The sequence below is a fragment of the Miniopterus schreibersii genome, assembly GCF_964146895.1.
Source record: "Miniopterus schreibersii genome assembly, chromosome: 2".
Classification (NCBI taxonomy): domain Eukaryota; kingdom Metazoa; phylum Chordata; class Mammalia; order Chiroptera; family Miniopteridae; genus Miniopterus; species Miniopterus schreibersii.
The window spans coordinates 98,361,092-98,382,250 of record NC_138102.1 but is presented as its reverse complement, the minus strand read 5'-3'; positions in this window follow the sequence as shown (position 1 = coordinate 98,382,250).

Sequence of the window (21,159 nt, the reverse complement as noted above, 5' to 3'; positions counted from 1 at the left end):
AATGGCAGCCATACTATTTATCAGCTATGGCAAGAACTGTACCTAAGGTTTCCTCTCACCCTTACATCCCTGAAGTGAGAAGTGAACCCATACAGAAGGCAGATGTGCAGCTGGTCTCCATCTAGTCAACACTACCAAGCCACCAATGAGTGCCCACATGTTGGCACTGCATGGTCTGCTTTTAAATTGAGTTGCACTGTCCATAAAATAAAAGCATTGACACACCTAATTCTAGTTGTGGCCAGAATAACATAAGCTTAACATATCTTTCCTTGCTTTTTCAATGAAATCATCAGCATCCCATTGAACTGATAGCAAAGGATTTCTGAGATGTTCACCCACCTCAAGTCCTGCCCTATGGAGGCTGGTGGAGCAGCAACCTTAAAAAACAATACTTCATGCAAGGTTACCACATCAAACATTGACCAGAGAGGCACACCGACAAAACCTAGTACCATTCACCTTCTTGGCTTTTATTTAATGTGAGTAGTGCTGAGATCTCAAACAAGGCATTTTTCTTAAGATTGCCTCAGCCACAAAGGAAAATTGGGTACTTCAACCACCCAAAATTACATTTTAATATTGCTTAAGTATAATATCTTTACAACAGTATCTCTATTGCTGGCAAGTTCTGACTTCATAGAACACACAGATAAGAGGCATTAAAGGAGATTTAAGAATAGTGGTTTGATGGGACCATTTGCTCATTCAGGCTAATTCCCATCACTTTTAATAAAAAGGTCAGTAATTCTGGATTTGTTTTTTGAAAATTAAAAGTACTTGTGAAGGCCTGAACATGTTTTTATACTGAATGTTTTATGTGGAAAAAAAAAAATCAGGTAAATAAAATTATATTTCACATTTGTCCATATAGTATTTTAAATTTAACAAAGACCACTGAGAGGGTTTATTGACTGTTACCCATGGTTCTCCTGATACAGAAGAGAGTAGGAAACAGCACCTTAGAAATAGGACACATGACATTTTTCATTCTCTTCCTACTTTTTCCAAAGCATATGACAAGAACTTAATTTCTTTACTGTTCACTTCATTCTGAGTTTCTTTCATGAGATGAAATGTAAATAGCTGACTGAGAACACCAATATTTCATATTAAATGGGATGCCTTTCAGTAGCATCCACAAAAGGAAGAATCCTAGAGTTGTGTCACAGCTGTCCTGGTAATTTACCTGTTATTGCTTAATATTGACTAAAACCATCATGTGACTTCCTTTATTTTGCTCAATTGAGATATTTCTTACAGTACTGAAATCTTCCCCTTAGGATTCTAAAAATAATGTTCCTACTCATTTGACTAAACTGTTCTTTCCCCTGTGGTTTCAAACTTAATGTACCCATGGTCCCTACTCATGGATACATTAAAAAATAATGTATCTATGATTATTCACTTCCCATTGTGTTTTCTCTATTCACAGGTATTTTATTAAATGTTCTTTGCCAATCCTTGGTCATCATAAGACTTATTTCCTAATATATATCCCCCAAACAGGGTGTATAAATAAGAAATAGACCCCAGACATAGAGTATTTCAATATGAAAAAATGAGTGACTCTGTTCTTAAAAAGAACAAAGCTCAGCCCATGAACTGAGCCTTGGACACGATGTCTGTGCTCTCACTGTGGAGTAGAGGACGTGAGGAGAAGTACAGGTCAAATGTGTCAGAGAAGCGGGAAGCATATGTAATAGAAAAATGGAAGCTACATGCTAGTCAGCAGCATGCCAGGACATGGTATAAGTTTGAATTCTAATTGCTTAGTAATTTTAATCAGTTGGCTGATATTCTGTTTATTAAAGATGGAAGATGACTATTTCATAATGATAATATTTATTTCTGCACCAGGGAAATGAAATGAAATTAGACTATTCTCCTTTTGAATGGCTTCTGAGTAGGAGATCTCAAAATCCTTGAGAAATACTTCTTAAAGCCCTGGAAGCTGATTGAAACCAATTACTCAAAGTACTTCATTATAATAGTTTCCAGGTAATTTTTCCACATGACAATATGGGAGAAAAAAATTATAAATAAAGAAACAGAAAACAAGCCAAGTGACAAAATTACAGATATCCAAGAGTGGGGGCCTCCTGCTGTCAGAATAGTCTGGCTATAGTCAATGGTAATACCTTTTACCTCTAGTACTGGAGGAAACTCATAACTGTTTTGAGTTATAAACTTATAAATAGTGTAAATACAAGAATAAATTATTTTTGGACTGTCTGGGAACCAATAAAACTTTCACCTATTTTCAGTTCTCTGAGTGTATGACGCTGGGGTGTTGGATTCAGAAGTGGTTTTGTAATGGAAGCTGTATACTTTCCTGCTACAGACAACACACATCTAAGGGCAATGAAATACAGCATCAAAAGACGGGGCTGGTGCCGTAGTTCCATTTCAGCCATTAACTACATATAAGACCTCAGACAGATTACCTTTAAATCTCTTCTATTCTCTATCACTGAGTTTCCTTAAGATCATATAATATAAACTGTCTTGTCCCATTTCTGGGAAGATCCATAATGTGGATTAAATCACTTCCTTAAAGGTCCACATGGGTAAAAAATCCAAAAGTTTACATGATGTTCAAGGATCATCCAATTCTCAACTTCTCTTTTTCATTTCTACCTCTTTTATATTACTGTTCAAATATTTTTTAAAAGCCTCAAAGTTTTGTCCTGAGCAGGGGCTAACTCTAAACCCACTTTGCAGTGGGTTTGATTTAGATTCACAGGCATGTCTCTCCTGCCATAAGACCTGCCCTTTGCCCTATAACCATGGGTCAGGGCCATCCTGTGAGCCCTGCTCTGATCTTTGTCAGCTAATAAGAAGCCCTTTGGACATGTGTATGACTCTAAGAGAATAAGACTTTTAAGAAAGTGAATCACTCCAAAAAGTATGTATCTAAATTTCTGTTACCATTCATTCATTCATTTAGTCATTCAGTCAGTCAGTCAACAAACAGGCTTAATCAGCTACCTGGACCCAGACACAGTGCTATGGAGCAAAGTCATCTCCAAGGGCAGGTAATTCACACTCCAGTGAAACAGCCTTGGCAAGACAATTGGAGGACTTCTTTAGAGTTGCCATCAGAGATCAAGTCCCACCTATGCACCTGTCTTACCACTTTTATTCACAGAACACTCCTCTTTATTTTAGTATCTTTTCCTCTCTACTTTTCTTCCTTTTTCTTTCAAACTTTTGCTGACATTTCTTGCCATTTTTCCCTTGCTCTGTACACACACACACACACACACACACACACACACACATCTTTCTTTCTCTCTCTAAATCTGCTCCTTGGCCTCCTCATTTATGTCCTGTGGTATCTTTCTGTTGTGTTTTCTCTCCCTCTTTCTGTCTCTTTGTTCCTCTAAATTTCTCTCTTTCTCTCTCTTGTCTCTCCCTTTATAGACACTGTTTGGGGAGCAGATGTAAGGCCAGAGTGAGGCCAAATTAAGATGGATCCTTCTGCTGAGTAAATCAGGAAACAGACTGCTTGATTAAGTTTATTTTTATGCTCCTCAGCTAGCTGTGAGTGCCCTAAATCGATAAGGGTCTAACTGTCTGACTACCATCATATAACAGCAGATTAATAATAGAAACATCTTACATCTGAATAGTGTTTTACAGACTCCCAAAGGCTTTCACAAAGCCTTTATTTTGCTGGAGGTCAAGCATTATTTATTCACAAGTGCATGCTTTGGCAGACATGCACATACAAATAAATACCTCACAATGTTGGAATTAATATATCTGGCAGCATCACCTATGTGGGACATTGCTAAGTTAAAAAATAAACACATCGTTTTTTAAAGGCCCTTACAGAACTAAGGACAAAACAGTTGTCACTGATTCCTAAATTAAAGCTCAGACATGAAATTGTGCATATAAGAAAGCACAGAGCATCTCATTTGAGTCAATCACTCGTTCACAAATGTTTTTTGAATCAGGCAATATTCTAGGCAACAGAAATTAGTATTAAGCACATGAACCAAAAAATAGTGCCTGTCTTAATGGAACTTACATTCTTGGGGAGTTGGTGGGTGAACTGTAGGACAGAAACAAACATCAAGGAAATCAGCAAAATCTATACTATACTACAGAGTGAGAAGTTGTATGGAAAAAATAAATTGGGAAGTGGGAGAGTTATTGCCAGAGGAGGGGCAGTGTCAATGGATATCCTCAATAAGAGGTGACATTTGAGTAAAATACCCTGATGCCACCATTTCTCCTCCATTTACTTATCTTTAAAATGAAAAAAATAATAATATCCATCTTACAAAATTACTGAAAGCTTTAATTGAACAAATATGTATTTCAGCATATAGACTAAAGTTCATTAATTACTTAACAAACAGATACATATCTTAATTTCATAAATTTCACTCATTACAGACATCCTTATATTTTTAGAACCCATTTTCCTATAATTCACATATAATTTTAGCAAGATTTATTTTCTTATTTCTAAACTTGGAGAATATGGTAAGAAAATGTGTGTGCATATATATATATATATATATATATATATATATATATATGTGTATATATATGTGTGTATAAATATGTGTATGTGTGTGAATGTCTTGGATATCCATGTGGGTGTTTTACTACCTACCGATTTAGACTTCCTGTGATCTATAAACCCCAAAGCCAAGAAATTTACCTAAAAATTAATCCTAGGATGATGATAACCCTGAGATAATTGGAAAACCAAAGACCAACTTCTCTAGAACATATGTCCCCAACTCAGTCCTCACAAATTTCTCCAGAATGTTATATTCTTATATCAGCTTTTATAGAATTCCCATAGTAATATCTCACACAAGGCAAGCTCATAATCCAAGTTAATAAACCATGAAGAAAAAGAATCCACCACAAGTGGGAGTCAACAAACACATAAAAAAGGGTATTAGACCCAAAGTTAAACAAAACTTTAGGTAATTGATCTGATAAAGTCTATAAAATATATATTTTTAATATTCAAGAAATAGTAAAGAAATTTAAAGCATAAAATACAAGACCCTATAAAGAGTGTCTTTAAAAGCAACTTTTTGAATGGAAAATGCACTCATTAAAATAAAAAACTCGGGCTGTTTCCAGATCTTAGCTATTGTAAACTGTGCTGCTATGAACATCGGGGTACATATATCCTTTCTGATGAATGTTTCAGGATTCTTAGGATACATTCCTAGGAGTGGAATCACTGGGTTGAATGGCAGCTCCATTTTTAATTTTTTGAGGAACCTCCATACTGTTTTCCATAGTGGTTGCACCAGTCTGCATTCCCAGCAGCAGTGTACCAGGGTTCCCCTTTCTCCACACCCTCGCCAGCACATGTTGTTTGTTGATTTATTGATGGCAGCCATTCTGGCAGGTGTGAAGTGATACCTCATTGTGGTTTTAATTTGCATCTCTGATGATCAGCGACGTCGAGCATTTTCTCATGTGTCTCTTGGCCATCCGTATGTCCTCTTTGGAGAAGTGTCTATTTAAGTCCTTTGCCCATTTCTTAATTGGGTTGTTTGTCTTTCTCTTGCTGAGTGCTAGGAGTTCTTTGTACACTTTGGAAATTAGCCCCTTATCAGATTCATCCTTGGCAAATATGTTTTCCCAGACTGTGGGGTTTCTTTGTACAGCCCAAGTGCCCATCAGTAGATGAGTGGATAAAAAAGCTGTGGGACATTTACACCATGGAATACTATGCAGCTGTAAAGAAGAAGAATCTCGTACCCTTTGGGACAGTGTGGATGGACCTGGAGAATATTATGTTAAGTGAAATAAGCCAGGCAGCGAAAGACAAATATCACATGATCTCGCTTATACGTGCAATCTAAAGAACTTAATAAACTGATGAACAGAATAGATTCAATGACATGGAAGCATAGATGAGACTGATAAATGTCATAGGGATGGAGGAGGGCGGGTGAGTGGAGGGGGAGAGAGTAACCAAAGAATTTATATGCATATATACACAACCCAAGGACATGGACAATGGTGGGGAGAGGGACTGGTGAGGGGGAAGGAATGGGGTGGAACGGGTCATTGGGGAGAAAAAGGGACATCTGTAATATTTTAAACAATAATAAAACTTAAATAATAATAATAAAATTAATTAATTAATTAATTAATCAAAAACTCAATGTATAGTTTAAAGATCATATTCTAGGCAGCTGAGTGGAAAATTATTGAACTAGAAGTTAGACATGAGGAAACCACAGAGAATGGAAACAGAGAGATTTTTAAAAACATAAAAAAATGATGGCAATTTAGGAGTCACAGGGGATAGTACCAAGAAGGTCAAATATGCTATCCATCTTTTTGTACATAGTAGAGGAGTCCTAAGTTCTGGGTAATTTAATGTACAATATGGTGACAACATTAATAATACTGTATTGAATAACTGGAAATTTGCTAAAAGAGTAGATCTTAAGCATTCTGACCACCAAGGGGGAAAAAATGGTAACTATGTCACTATGTGAGGTGATGATTATGTTCATTGTCTTGACTGTGGCAATCATTTTGCAATGTATACATGTGTGAAATCATGGTGTGGCATGCTTTAAATATATACAATTTTATTTGTCAATTATACCTCAATGTAGCTGAGGCAATTTTTTAATAAAATAGAAGGAGTCCCAGGTGGAAAGAACAGGAAGGATGAAAGAGAAGCAATATTCAAATAATGGTTCAGAATGTTTCAGAGTTGATGAGTGTGTCCTCATGTCTAAGTATCATGGAGTCAGGTTGTTTCTGCTTTTATGCTATGACAAACAGCACAGCATTGGGCATCTTTGTGTTCATCTCTTTGGGCATATGTGAGGGGATTGCTCTTGGGTGACTTCTACAAGGTTCATTGCTTGTTTATAGAATGTCTTATCCTGGATCCCCTAAAAAATATCAGAGCCTGAGGCAAGGCTTAAGTGGTAATGCTTTATAAGGAAGCAGGGGGAGAGGCAAGGAAGGGTGAGAAGCAAATCCAGGGCGCATGTAACTGCCACGACTTCATGAGCCAGAAGAGAGACAGCTGATGGCCAGTCGGGCGGACCCACCTGGTCATGGGAGGCATGTCTGGATGGAGCAGTGCACAAGAGAAGGACAAGTGTACATGAATCTCTACCCCATTTCTCTTCCCTCACTTGTGGACAAAGTCTATTCCAAAGGGAGTAGATCGCCCTGCAGGGCGTGGCTCAGTGGTTGAGCATCGACCTAGGATCCAGGAGATAGGGGTTTGATTCCCGGTCAGGGCACAGGACTGGTTGCCGGCTCGATCCATGTCGGGGGCGTGCAGAAGGCAGCCGATCCATGACCCTCTCATCATGGATGTTTCTATCTCTCTCTATCCCTCTCCTTTCCTCTCTATGAAATCAATAAAGATATATTTTAAAAAAACAAACAAAACAAAAAAACAAAGGGAGTAGATCATTCTGCATTTTTAGGTTCCGTCACCTAAAAATAAACCAGCATAACTAATGTGATTATCTATTTAATTTTTCCAGTGTGTACATTGTCATATTAGTTCACAAACTTTTCTGTGGTCCATCCATCTTTTAGAATTAAAATGTAAATGGTTCAAGCCCTCATCCTGCACATGGTAGCATAGAATGTCCAGAAGTCTCTTCAAGGTGTCTTTGAATTTTGGGGGGATTTACAATAGGCTAAGTCAGCTCCTGTTCTGTGAGCACCTTTCCCTGTCTGATTGCCAGCGCCGGGCCTCCTTTAGCCTTGACGGCCTGTGGGCAGAGGCCCACAACCCCTTACCCTCCCTCACTGTGGTGCTGCCACAACGCACGGCACAGCAGATGCTGGAGAGAGGGCTGCCTTTCCCCTCATGGCTAACACAGAGCTACTGTGCATAGACTTATAGTTGGGGATAATGAAGGTGGATTACAGTTCAGGTTCTAAAAGCTCATTCAGATGTTTCTGCCTCTACCTTCAGGCCTACATTGTTTCCATCTTCTGGGGCCTCTGTCTTCACATCTCTCTCTCTCTTCCCCTCCTACTCTGAATGCCAGCCACCTACCTCCAGAATATCCTCTTAATCCCTTCTGCAGATCGTTTGTGCTTCACCCCTTCCCCAAACTAAGCTTCAAAGCATCAAGTTTTCTTTTGCTTATCCCAAATATGAATCTTCATTGCTAAACAAAGGGCCTTCTGTTCAGGGTCTCCACCCTTTAGCAGCACAAAACAAAAGGAAAAACTTTGAAATTATTGGTTTTCTTCTAGCATGATTGAATTTTATGGAAGATAGTTCCCCCCTACAAGTCTTTCATAAAACAGAAGGAAAATAGTATGAAAATTTATTTTACCTCTGTCCAGAATAAGTCTGCAAGAATGGTGAGTCTCCCCAGTCCCCCAACAATTTACCCAACTATGCCCCCTACACAAATATACAGATGCTAAAAGACCTGAAATATGGGCCTGTTTATTTTAGGAGCAAATAATTTCATATACCTTATTTGATACTGAAGATTCAGTATTGGAATGAATGTGCATAAGTACATAACCTTCCACAGTTTACAAGGAACTTTCACATAAAAAATATCTATCAAGAAATACATAAAATCGCACAAATACTTTCTAGCAGAACTGAAACCAAAGTCCAGTTCTCTTGACTCATAATCCTTTCCACTCCACCAAGCTAACCTTATGTCACCAAGAAAAGATTAGATTAGGATTGGGGTACCATGGAAAGGAGAAAGTAAAAAGAAATATCAAAGACTTTAGCCTGACTGTCCTGGCTCAGTGGCTGAGCATCAACCTATCATCCAGGAGATCACAGTTCAATTCCTGGTCAGGGCACATGCCCGGATTGTGGGCTTGCTCTCCAGCAGAGGGTATGCAAGAAGCAGTTGACCAATGACTCTCTCATCATGGATGTTTCTATCTCTCTCCCTCTCCCTTCTTCTCTCTGAAATCAATAAAATAAATTTTAAAAAATGTATTTAAAAAGATTTTAGAGTTCATTTAAAAGTTTAAGATTCTGTGGAAAAATTTGTAGAACAGTGCCTAATACACAGTAGGTGCTCAATAATTATTTGTTGAATGTATAAATGACATGTGTATCTTCTTAGCTGCCTGAAATCACAATTTACTTATCCAGAATGACCCAGGGGTTTTAGCTGTTTGAAATGGTGTTATATAGGACAGAGGGAGGTGTCTTTTTGTGTATGTGTCTATATGAACTTCAGAAATTTCCTCTCCCTATTTTTCTCTTCCTTGCCACCTAACTGTTCACAAAGATACATTAGAAAGTATAGATTGTAAACAGAAAAGAAAATGTATCTGGGGTGTGGGGGGGAAACCCTACCTAGAGAAAGACACTGAGATTCATATAAGATTGTTTTACAACTTTATCACTAACTGAATAGAGCATCTTTTGTGTAATCTTCATTAAAAACAGACTTTCTTAAAAGAGAAAACGTGTCTGAAATCCTTCTTCTGGGGGCTAAGTGAATGAGGCAGCCCAAAACACAGAGAGAAGCAGAGGTGAAGTAACCCTTCACTAGGAATCACTAAGAATCATGGTGGCTAAGCAAACAGCTGTTTTATTTGGCAGAATTTGCTTCAGAGTAAGAGAAGAGAGAAGGGATTCAGAGAGAAAGAGTGAGGATCAGGTTCTAAGCCCCTAATACAATTGCTGTCATCAGATTGAAGCCCACTGGACAATTTACAACACTAACCAAAATATAAGCAATCCCTATGTAGCAAAACTGCCAGAATGTTAGTAAGTCACCTGCAAAGCTCACAGGAGAGAAAAGACGTCTGTTTGCAGCAAACCTCTGCAAGCCTTGAATGGGTTCTTGGTCTATACACACAAGAAGCTGACAGAACACTGGCAAATGATGATTTTGTATGATCGGATTGGATTACAAACATCTCATGATAAGCTACATGACCAGCACAAGAAACAAAATTCCATTCACTCAACATGATTTTGAATCAGTAGATAACTGAAGATTTAATGTAAGAGTTTCTAATTTTAGAATCGCCTCTAGCAAAGACATGATTTCTTTCCTAGGGGTGGACTGGGGAAGCAAAGTGTAGCCTTCCCTCTTGGACTACCTGACAGCTCTACCCTCAACCTCTGTAAACCTCAACTCGCCACCCCTGGGGCCAAACAGCCTCACTCTCAGGCCAGCTGTGGTGCTGGAAAAGCCACAAACTGGTGGTTTGCTTTTCTTTTTAGCAATGTAATTAGTATTGCACAAATCAAATTACAGTGCTATTGAAAGAAATAACAAAAATTAAACCATCTATAACTCCCCATTTTAATATAATCACTATTTTCATTGATTTCTTTCTTTTCTGGCCCTTATTATGTAAATAGATATTTTCTGTCATTGTAAAACCAGCATATATACAAATGTATTGTGGGGTTTTTTGGCAGGATGGTAAAATTTTTCTATGTTACACAATTTTCATAATAATTATTTGTCTGTGTAGAGATGCATGGTTTTCCATTGAAGTATCAATCTTAATTGACCTAACCACTTCTTGGCTGTGAAACACTTTGGTTCTTTCCAACTTTGTTCATTTATTCAGGAAGCATGAAACACTTTTATGCCCCAACACTGTCCTTAACATTAGGGACATAAAGGTAAATAAGAAATAGTCCCTGCTCTTGAGAAGCTCAAGGTTAAAGAAAATTGATAAAGGAAGACTCAAATACAATGCAATGAATGCAATAAAGAGATCAGAAGACAAACGGTATGGATGATTTTAAGGAGTCTTGATTAGCATTTTCCAAAATAATCATGAAGGGATATAAATATATATTATGATAAAAGGAAGTTCAGAGTCAAGTAGGCTTAGGGAGAATAGAAGGAAACAAAGTTAAACACAGGGTTTTACAAGACTCTGCTCCTACAAAGTCAGTAGGCACTATGGGTTTCCAGGAAGGGATATGGTCTACATCTTTTACCACATTTATTGCAGTCTCAGGATCCTTTGCAAGACAACTATTAGACAAGGATCTACCAGATAGACCCTGAAAAAAGCTATTCTGGTCAACATTACAGGCATGCGTCCAAATGGACTGAACCAATAAACACATCCCCCAGAGTCTGAATCTGCCAATTTCATCCACAACATGAAATGTTTAAATTGCTGGCTGGATTCCCCCAGCCATGAATGGATACTGTGATGGTTAGTTTTGTGTCAGCTTGACTGGCCACTGGGTGCCCAGATTAAACATGATTTCCAGGTATATCTATGAGGGTGTTTCCAGATGAGATGAATATTTGAACTGGTGGACTCAGCAAAGTAGATGACCCTCTCCTTTGTGAGTGGGCATCATCCAACCCACTGAGGCCTGAATAGAACCAAGGGTTAAGGAAAGAGGAATTCACCCTATTTTTTCCTGCCTCTCTACTTGAGCTGAGACATCTTATCTTCTCCTGCCTTTGTACTGGGGTTACACCATCAGCTGCCCTAGTTCTGAGGCCTTTGGACTCACACTGAATTATAACACTGTCTATCCTGAGTCTCCAGGTTAAGTCAGCCGGTCATGGGACTTCTCAGCCTCCATAATTTCATGAGTTAATTCTAAATGGAGATTGGATATAGATATATAGATAGATATAGATATAGATGATATAGGTATAGATAGAGATGAGATAGATAGAGATAGAGATGATAGAAATAGAGATAGATAGAGATAGAGATGATAGAGATAGAGATAGAGAGATAGATAGAGATAGAGATAGAGATAGAGATAGAGATAGAGAGAGAGAGAGAGAGAGAGAGAGAGAGAGAGATAGAGATAGAGATAGAGATAGAGATAGAGATAGAGATAGAGATAGAGATAGAGATGATAGAGATGGAGATAGAGATAGAGATGATAGAGATAGAGATAGAGATAGAGATAGAGATAGAGATAGAGATGATAGAGATAGAGATAGAGATAGAGATAGAGATAGAGATAGAGATAGAGATAGAGATAGAGATAGAGATAGAGATAGAGATAGGTAGAGAGATAGAGATAGATTTAGAGATAGATAGAGATATAGACAGAGATGATATAGATATAGATATAGATGATATAGATAGATATATAGATATAGATATAGATGATATAGATATAGATATAGATAGAGATAGAGATAGAGATATAGATAGAGATAGAGATAGAGATAGAGATAGATATAGATGATATAGATGATATAGATGATATAGATGATATAGATGATAGATATAGATATAGATATAGATATAGATATAGATATAGATATAGATATAGATATAGATATAGATATAGATATAGATATAGATAGATATAGATGATATAGATATATGGCCCCGCCGGGCGTGGCTCAGCGGTTAAGCGTCAACCTAGGATCCAGGCGATCAGGGTTCGATTCCCTGTCAGGGCACATGCCCAGGTTGCGGGCTGCAGCCGATCAGTGACTCTCTCATCATTGATGTTTCTAGCTCTCTCTCTCCCTCTCCTTTCCTCTCTCTGAAATCAATAAAGATATATTTTTTAAAAAATAGATATAGATATATGATATAGATATATATCTCCTATTGGTTTTGTTTCTTTGGAGAACCCTAATACAGATGCTGCTATGGGTTGAATTTTGTCCACCCCAAAGATATGTTGAAATCCTAACACCCGATACCTGTGAATGTGAACTTATTTGGAAATAGGGTCTTTGCAGATGTATTGAGTTCAATTGAGGTCATTAGGGTGGTCCTTAATCCACTATATAGATATAATTGGTGTCCTCATAGAAGGAAATTTGGACACAGGCACAGAATGACAACCATGTGAAGAAGGTAGAGACTGGAGCTATACTGCCACAAGCTAAGGAATGCCCAAGTCTACCAGAAGTTGAAAGGCACAAGGAAGGATTCTCCTTGAGAGATTTCTAGAGGAAACAAGACCCTGCCTTGATGTTGGCCATCTCACCTCCACAACCATGAAAGAATAAATTTCTCTTGTTTTAAGCCACCCAATGTGTGGTAATTTGATATAGTGGCCACAGGAAAGTAATACATAGATACCACACCACTAGTGCTGGGAAACACTGTAAAAGAAGGCTAACCTCTGTTTCCTTCAGCCTCTTTGGTCTGTCTTACCCAACCCCTTCTAATGATGACTCCTTCCAAAATCCCCAAGGTGCCTAGTGTCCTTTCTCCTTCTGCCTGTGAAGACCTACTCTCGGGAAACTACCTGGAACTTACTCTCAGCTAGATTGTAAGTTAATTCTCACACAGCTAAAAGTATTACTGCAGCAAAAGCCATTTGTCCCTTAACCAGGTTCTACAGCTGCCATGATCACAAAGTGGAAGTTACTAGGGCCCAGAACCAAACTGATAGGAATGAAACTCTGGCTCTGTCCATTCTCATTTCTTTGAGTTCTGCCAAGTCCCTTGAAACTTATTGTATTTGTTTCCTCACCCGACTGTGTTTGAAGATTCAAAGATTAAAAGAACCAGTATATTTCAGCACTTAGAAAGGTATCTGGAATACAGAAACTACTCAATAAACATTAATTATTATTTCATTCACAAATGAAGACTGCCTAGATAGAGTTCATTTTCAAGACACAGTTTTTTTGTTTGTTTGGTTTGGTTTGGCTTGGCTTCCTTTAAGGAGTGTGGCCAAGATGAAAAAAAGGCTGTATAAGAAGATTGAATACTTGGTTTTCTTTCTGATTCTGACAAAGAAATCTCAACTTTTTTACCTACAAATGGAAATGGCAGATATCCCCCACAAGAATTCTATAGGAATATGTAAAAGGTATAATATTGTATAAAGAGGGATATTTGAGAGCCAGGAAACTAAAGTTTTGGTTCTTGCTTTCCCTTAAATAATTGTATGATTCCTTACACCTTTTCTGAAAATTAGGATGCTATTCAAGGTTCCCTACAATTCTCCCTGCCTATGTTTAATATTATTACTATAACAGAAGTGTATTGAGCACTGAGAAAGAAAGACACTATAGTAATTTAAGAGATTACCAAATATACATTTTGGTTACAATAAAATTTATAACAAAAAAATTTAAAGCATAACAACACAGATGTCAGTTGTCAGCTATCTTTAGAAACACTCAGGAAAAGATTCACCTTAATATGAAACTAAAGTAAATAAAGAAACAAAGAATCTATAATTTTGAAAACAGTGGCTGAGTCACACAAAGTAAATGTAAGTGATTAACTGGCTAACCATGCACATTCTTCGTCATAAACCTACTCTATCTGTCCTACGGCACATGGAGCACTCGAGCAACAAAAATCTCTGACAGATGGTAGTTAGCAACCATGGCAGATGCTAACTAGTGGCATGCAGTCATGTAACCTCCCATCTGCTATATTAGGTAGATTTTCCTTTGTCCTTGAAAACAGACTTGAAATTTCCATGTTATATTAGGGCCCTAGGGCCTTGCTACTCAAAGTGCGGTCAGATGACAAGCAGCATTAGCATCAGCTGAGAGTTTTATAAAAATGCAGGATCTTTGACCACACCTTAGACCCAGTGAAGTGGAACTTGCATTTTCACAAGTTCCCAGATGATCAACATGCACACCAGGTCTAAGAAGCACTGCTCAAGGGCACACTGATGGGCTCAGGGCTCATGCTCTTGGCAGTGGACTTAGGTTGAGCATAAAATCTTCTTTTATGATTCTGCTTTAATGTTTGTGCCAGGCTTAGCCTCTTTTCTTCTGGAATAAAGGCAAGCAAAGCTGACACTATGATGGTAAGATTTGCAGAATGTGCACAAGAGTTTTCTATTAATATCTGGCCATTATTGGCAGTCATTCTCCAAAGCCTCTAATTAAGGCCACTACAGACTTTTTTTTTTTTTTTGGAAGCTAAGCAGAATGAGTCACAACCCCACCTCTTGTTTGTTCTCTATGGTGGCTATAGACAGATATGTCGCCCACCCACATGTCTCTTAAGGAAAGACTTGTTGGCCCAGCTGCTGAGAGTACAGTCGGCAGCTTTCAGCTGTCAGCTCCTTCAAGGATCACCTCATTTCTGGAGTCACCTCGCCAAAGGTCATGCTTTTCCAAAAGTGTCTGGCATCCAGTAACTAACTGAAGTGGGGGTCCAGCCATTTCAATACAGTGCAGTTCAATGTACAACAGCTCTGATGGGTTAGCTCTGATCCAGACTTCCCCATGGCGTCAGCCCAAGCTGCCGATTCTGGGTCCCAACTCACTTCTCCCTCTGCCTAATCTGCTTCCTCTCTCTCCCTTCAACAGGTGTTCATCCCAAGGGCCCTCCCTAATAAATCCTCTGAATGCTAAACTGTGTCTCAGAGTCTGCTTCCTGGAGATACCGACCTGTTACATACCATGAAGGAACTACGAGGTGGCTAGACCTTTGGGTAGAAGTGGAACATAAATCATACACTGAGCATCAAAAGACCTACATCGAGTTTCAGGTCACCCACAGAGAGGCAGGGTGATCTTGAACAAGCTTCCTACTGCCTTTGAATCTCAAATGTTTGTGAGACAAAAATAATTTCCCCTCATTTGTCACAAAGGGTTATTGTCATGAGGACTTGATGACATAATATGTGCCCTGGGAGAAACACACTACAGAGTATCATTAGATAATTTATTATTAATCAATAGATTTTGGAGTTTTGGGGTTTTTTTCTTTGCCTGTAGCTTACTTAAGTCCATCGTTCTCAGCATTAAACCATTCAGATAACTCTAGAAAAATTTTTCTCACCTGGTCCAGGCGATCAGGGTTCGATTCCCGGTCAGGGCACATGCCCAGGTTGCAGGCTGCAGCCGATCAATGACTCTCTCATCATTGATGTTTTTAGCTGTCTCTCTCCCTCTCCTTTCCTCTCTCTGAAATCAATAAAGATATATTTTTAAAAAAAAAAAAAAAGAAAGAAAAATTTTTCTCTGTGCTATTCTCATACCTGGTTGGAACCAACTCTTTAAGGTTTATAAAGAGAATCCAAAAATAAAGGACTCTGAGCGAATGTCAAAGTACTCTACAAAATTTATAACATTTCTTATTAAATAATTTGACCACTGACCCAGGCCCTAAGCTACATAAAAATATGTAGTTTGGGGTATAAATGAACTAAGACATGAGAGTTGAATGTAAAGACTTAGGAATGTATATAAAGGAGATACGTGGGCCCCAAGTCCTGTTGATGTATAGGAACTCATAGTTTTTATGAAACTATAAAACCATAGTTCCCCATGGTTTTCTGAGGAGGATGGTATATTGCTAATGTTTCAGCTCATCTTGGCTACAGAACTTTGTAAGTAATTCTTGGTTCATTTTTCTTTCTGCTTATGAAGTTTCTTCATAATAATTAGAAGGTTCCTCTGAATGTTAGTAGATCAATTGGAAATCAGAAGAATGATGGACATTTTGACCTGCAGTGGAAAGAAAGATAATGCAGACTGTGGACAAAGTGGGATGGCAGGCAACTCTTCACTGAAAAGTGTCAGTGGGAGACTCTCTTATCAAGAAGTAATGCCTACTGCCTCTGACCCCATATCCTACCGTAGGCCAATATGACAAAGGCACCCAGTGAACTGAGTCCATGACTTTAGGTTGTCTCACTGCAAACATTTCATGTATCATTTACCTATCATCTATCTATCTCTATCTATCTGTCATCTATTTCTCTCTTTTCGTTACCAGTAAATTGCTATAAAAGAAAATTTAGGGGAGAGAATGAGGGCCTTAGCCTTTCTACCAACCTTCAGAGATCTTTGAGTTCCTCCATTTTGATTCATGAAAAAACACATTATTAATTAAAAAATAAAACCCCTTCCCCTTGTGAAGGGCAGTGGTCTTTCTTTTAGCCTTTTTTTGAGCATTAACATATCCTATTCACAAATCCACTGCTGAAAACCCAGCCAACAATGGTGAACAAATTATCTTTGATTCTCCCCAAAATATTAATAAATGATTAATAGAGAGTGTGAGGGTCAATTTGACAGTAAACAGAATGAGGCTTAGGCTAAACAGAAAGAAAAAAATGAAAAAGTAAAGTTGGTTTAATATCTCTTCTCTTCCCCTCTCTGCTTATCTCTGGGTTTTGGAGGTTTTTTCTTCCCCTTAGGATCCACCAACCTTTGTAAAGGTTTTTTTAGCCCCTAGGCCTTCCAAACTCTTCATCTTAACTTGGTCATCCTTGACTCAATATCTTTATTTTGCCTCCTAAGGCACGTACTTGTCCCCCACTCATTACCCCAAGAGTAGGTGGATTATCATGCTTAAGTTTTTAAGGGATAACTAGCTAATCCAGATGGAGGAGCTGGGCTGCTCCCAAATAATATGTAACATATGCATGTTAATAATAACCCCCTAAAGACAAATGGTCCATGGGAACCATTTTCACTAGTAGTGATTCTAATGTGAAGATTTGAGGAAGGCCAGACTGCAGCTGGATGGGGAGCAGAGATGATTGTGGCCAGAATGACCACCTTCACCTCATTCTGAGGAGATGCCTCTCAGCCCTAATTTTTTGATGCAGAGACCTTCTACCTGCTAGTTTCCTTGCTTTAAAGTTCAGGGAACATTGATACTATCTTACACAAGCCTTTTTGATTTCTTTAAATCCCTTTAGTCTGGTAGTATACTTGGCTTCAGAGCAAAGGATTTCAGTGCCCATCAATCATCATCTCCTCTGATCTGGCAACTCTGAAGGATAAACATGCCCAAATGAGAAAATTGTTCTCTGCTCTATGCCAGAGAACAATTATGTATTAAAGTACTCAGTACCACCCAAATGATAAGTAGTAACTGTAAGCCCCCAAATACACTCACAATATTTTAACTTTCATATTTTAAAATGTCATGAAGCTTTTAAACGTCCTCAATTTATGCAACGGAATTATTCTGCATTTCCCAAGGTAAAAACTGTGATGTTGCCAAGGGCATTTGAAAGGCTATCTGCACTGACATTAAGAAGCCCTCTCTTGTGAGAAGCACAACTCCTATTAAGGCCAGTTAGGGAAGAGCAGAAACCTAAAAAAGAGAACTCAAGAGAGGAGATCACAGCCTGGGAAGTGAAGAGGACGTATGGAGAAGCCATAATGGTAAGCAGGAAAGCAGCAAGGAAGAGTTTAACAAATACAGCTACAAACCAAACATACCCAGGACTCATTTCTGACATCTTTTAGCTTATGCAAACTGAGAGATCTGGATCTCAGGGCCTCTAAAGCACAAAACCAATACAGGCAAACTGTCTTGTTCTTATGAATCACTGACGCACCTGAAATGTCCTGACTATACAAAATGACTAAAAACAACAGTAATGCTTTCATTCAGTGAAAGGAATAAAGTGGAAAACCGGAAGATAGGGAACAGGGAGACAGATTTCAACAACTTCTACCTATTCCAGAATGATCTTTCTATCTGCCTTCTACTTGGATGGAACAAATGAATGTGACTGAGATATTTTTTTCTCCTGTTAACATTTGTAGGTAGCTGTGCTTCACATGACTAATGTACAAATAAATATTTTAAATCTGGTCAATATTTTCTTTTTCTTTAAAGTTTTTATCCTTTTACCAACCTCTCCCTATTTCTCCCACCTCTGGCCCCTGGCAACCACTTTTCTACTCTGTTTCTATGAGTTTGACTTTCTTTTAGATTCCACATATAAGTGATACAGTATAGTATTTGTCTTTCTCTGTTTGGTGTATTTCACTTAGCAAAATGCTTTCAAGGTTCATCCATGGTATACAATTCCATTGCATATACATACAACATCTTCTTTATCCATTCATCATTGATGGACACTTATGTTGTTTCCATATCTTGGCTATTGTGAATAATGCTACAGGGAACGTGGAAATGCAGCTATCTCCTTGATATCCTGTTTTCATATCCTTTGGATAGGTTCCCAAAAGTGGGATTGCTGGATCATATGATAGTTCTATTTCTTATTTTTTGAGGAACCTCAATACTGGTTTCCATAGTAGCTAGACCAATTTATAGTCCTACCAACAGTGCAAAAAGGTTTTTTTTCTCCACATCCTTTCCAATGTTTATTATTTCTTGTCTTTTTTATGATGACCATTCTAACATGTATAAGGTTAGGTTTGCATTGTAGTTTTGATTTGCATTTCCTTGATGATTAGTGATGTTGAGTATCTTCTTATGTACCTACTGGCTATTTGTATGTCTTCTTTTAAAAATGTCTGTTTAGATCCTCTGCCCATTTTTAAATTGAATTGTTTGGTTTTTTGCTACTGAGTTGTATGAGTTCCTTACACAGGGTGTCCCCCCAAAATGTATACATTTTAACAGCTGATAGCTCAATTGATGTTTCTTTCTTTTCAGATTTAATACATTGGAATTAATAATTATTCAAAGTGTGTATACATTTTGGGGGGATACCCTGTATATTTTGGATATTAACCCCTTATCAGATATATAATTTACAAATATTTTTTCCCATTCTGTAGGTTGTCTTTTCATTTTGTTGATGATTTACTTTGGTGTGCAGAAGCTTTGTAGTTTGATGTAGTCCCACTTATTTATTTTTGCTTCTGTTGCTTTTGCCTTTGGTGTCAAAAAAAAAAAAAAAAAATCATTGTCAAGACCTACATCAAGGAGCTTACCTAATATGTTTTCTTCTAGGTCAATTCTGTCAACTTTGGTCAATTTTGCTATAATGAAACTTCATTCTTAAAGGACTTGTTCATTGAGTTGTCACTGTATAAAGAAAACAGCATTAAAATGCAAGGCTTAGAAAAACAAAAACAATAACTTGAGTTTCTGCAAGATCACAGTGCTGTCCACTTGCTTAATATCAGATTGTCACAATTAATAATCACCAACTGCAAGAAAGAAATAATTCAATTTTTCATAGACAAGTAAAAATTTAATTTTTATAAGTTGGAGAATAAATTGTATGATTTTTAATAATTGTTTTCCCTCAGGATCTAAGTAATTTTTTGCCGAGTAAGAAGCAACATTTTCAAGAAAACTTCAACTATGTCCATGCACCTAATGGATACTCTAAAATAAAGCCAGAAGCTGATCTGGTCTCTCTTTCCTAATTACTGACCCAGAAAAAGCTCAATTTCCTAGAATTTAAAATAGAAATATTTCCATGTATCTGTCTATTAATCAAATATCTTAAATCCAAACATAAAATATACATATATATCCAGCATTAAATTGTTTTAAAATGAATTACAGCTCTGGCTGAGTGGCTCAGTTGTTTGGAGTGTCATCCCATATACCAGAAGGTAGAAGGTTCAATTCCTGGTCAGGGCACATACCAACATTGCAGGTTCCATCCCAGGTTGGGCATGTATGGGAGGCAACCAATTGATGTTTCTCTCTCACATCGATGTATCTCTTCTCTCTCTCTCTCTTTCTCTCTCTCTCTCTTCCTCTCTCTCTAAAATCAACAAACATATGCTTGGGTGACATAAATAAATAAATAAATAAATAAATAAATAAATAAATAAAATGAATTGCATTATTTGTCTGGCCCAACAGCTATTACGGATACTGCAGAGACGTCTGTTATTGTGTTGTAAGCAAAACTATAATGGTTTCTAATATGGCTTAAAAATCAATATCTAAAAGTACTTTAGCCCGGCCAGGTGTGGCTCAGCGGTTGAGAGTCGACCTAGGATCCAGGAGATCAGGGTTCGATTCCCAGTCAAGGCACATGCCTGGGTTGCGGGCTTGATCCCCAGTCGGGGGCGTGCAGGAGGCAGCTGATCAATGACTCTCTCATCATTGATGTTTCTATCTCTCTCCCTCTCCTCTCCTCTCTCTGAGATCAATAAAGATATATTTTAAAAATAAAAAATAAATAAAAAATAAACAAAAGTATTTTAAATGCATACTTGGGCATTTCATCCTACAGGCATACACATCTTATTTTCTAGAAAAATCAAAGGCATACTCTGTCTAAATAAAGACTATATTTTTAATTCTATCTGTATGATTTGATTATGCAGGAATAATAGATTTAACCAAATTAGAAGATTAACTAAATGATGAAAGGATATTAAACTTGAGTGGCTTTAGCCATAGATTTTCTATAGCTAGAACTCTGTGTCTCAGTAATATATAACTACCAGAAAATGTTTACTAACAAAAAAATGAATAAAGTAAAAATTAACTATAAGTTTCTTTTGTCTTAATATTTCTGAAAAAAGAAGGAAAAAAAAAGCAGTTATG